At 25.1% G+C, this 2,112-nt stretch overlaps 1 non-coding gene across 1 annotated transcript; it reads right to left on the reverse strand.

The window, feature by feature from the left end:
- Positions 1 to 1,183: 1,183 nt before the first annotated feature.
- Positions 1,184 to 1,255, reverse strand: TRNAG-UCC (transfer RNA glycine (anticodon UCC)). The gene has a single exon. It is a non-coding gene; the product is annotated as a tRNA-Gly (tRNA).
- Between the last annotated feature and the right edge of the window lie 857 nt (positions 1,256 to 2,112).

Consider the following 2,112-nt stretch of genomic DNA (forward strand, 5'->3'; position numbering starts at 1 on the left):
ATTTTTGATTGAACGTTTTTATTGAAATTATTGATATGTTGCTATTCTGCTCTGATAGTGTAACAATTTTTTAAAAAATGACTTTTTAATTTTTATTGAACGTATTCCAAAGATCTGGGATTCTTTTTGCACTCCCATTACACTATCCCTAAGTTATCCCAATTGTAAAACAGTATCTAATGTAGTGTACATACATGGTTCTGTACCGGTATTGTTTATCTTAATACAATTACTGTAAATAGTATGCCCATCTGGTACGAAATATGTAATCGTACAATATTTATAAACCATAAAATTACATGATATTTCAGATTCAAAAAATAACTCATCAACCAGGGATTTAAATAAAAGGTAAGGATAGCCAGGATGTGTTTAGAGATTTTGTTAATGATATTTTATTATTTAAATTACTGAATAGTTTTTAATTAATATACGCTATATTTTTATAGTTTCTCTATTAATGTTATTTTATAGTTTATTAGTCGTTATTTCCGTTTAAGTAATAATAATAATAATAAGGTTATTTTTTCTGCTTCATTCTAAATAGTATATTAATTTAATATTTTTATAAAATTTGAGTATTGCTATAAGTATGACCCAGAACATAAATATTATAAAAATAAATCAAAGAAACATTAAAGGATTAGAATTGATTTATTTGGAAGTGTTATTTTGATTCATTGTTATTTAATTAACTTGGACCAACTATAAATGTTCGTGAAAATGTTCCAGAAAAAAAATTATAGATAAATAAGAAACATCAGTTTGGGTCAGTAATACAAATATTTATGAAGCTGAACAAGAAGGATAACATTATAAAAAAACTGATAAATAGGTATTCATTTTAATATACTATTTATTTATGTTAGTATATTAATAATTGTATGTAACCCTATACAATATAATAATTTTTGTGTAGTTACAAAACTTTACAAACTATAATATTTATCATAATTAGTAAATTAGTATTTATTATAAGCAGGAAAAATACAATTAATAAAAATGATAAGTTAATTTTCAGTTATTGTAAATTTTTATATAATTAAAAATAGTAAATAATAATTTAATAAATATATTAGAAAAGATATGTTTAAGATAATTTTGAAAATTCTGTTCGATTTAGTATCAACCATAAATAATAAAAAATAGATTCCAAGTAAAAAATTTAAAATAAAAAAGTAAGTGCGATGGCCGGGAATCGAACCCGGATCAACTGCTTGGAAGGCAACTATGCTCACCATTACACCACCATCGCACGACGGAACTCGATGAGTTCATTTATGCACTTACGACTCCATTTATTTTCTTTATTCCTTAATATCATATGTTCTTTAATAAATTTATAATCATTAAGATATATAAAATAAAAATAATTGATTTAATTATCCAATAATTTAAAAAATAAATTTTATTGATTTAATATTGATCATGTGGTGTTCACTTAAAACCGGGTGTACCCTAAATGCTTTTTCCATTTATTTTGAGATAACCTAAGGAGTGTATAAACACAAGATGTTTTTTTGAATTTTATCTAAATACTTGCTCTTACGAGCAACCAAATGCTCTTAGGGGTGTAGGAAAATGGTCAGGTTAGCGGGTAAGAAATAGGGCACATAAATAGTAGTATCATTTATTCATTTATAATTATTTATTTTAAATTATTATTTATTAAATAAGAGGTTTTTCTGGACCTTTCTTAACGCGACTTTTTCAGCCGGACTAACCTCTACAATCATCACATATGTATGTTCAACTGATAATCTTTCGATTTCATTTTATGATAATATTTTTACTCATTAATGTTTATATTATATTAATTAAAATTAATAAAAGAAACTTTTTAATATTGAAATTATTGTATCACCAAATAACCAAGTTCCCATTAGGTACAAAGTATACTTTGTAGGGTCTCAATAGAAAAATATATTTTCAGTGGAACTAAGGAGTCCTAACCTAAACCTAGAACAGCGGTTCCCAAAGTAGGTGCCTATATACTTAAGCGCTATAAAGGATAATTGTGGCTATATTTTTAGCTCGACAATGGTGCCACGAAATTTTATTAGCCCAACAAGAGTTAAGCGATTTTTTTTTAATGGTGAAAAAAGTTTGGGA

Source organism: Halyomorpha halys, unplaced genomic scaffold (assembly GCF_000696795.3).
Source record: "Halyomorpha halys isolate HHAL.00 unplaced genomic scaffold, Hhal_1.1 Scaffold1892.1, whole genome shotgun sequence".
Lineage (NCBI taxonomy): Eukaryota > Metazoa > Arthropoda > Insecta > Hemiptera > Pentatomidae > Halyomorpha > Halyomorpha halys.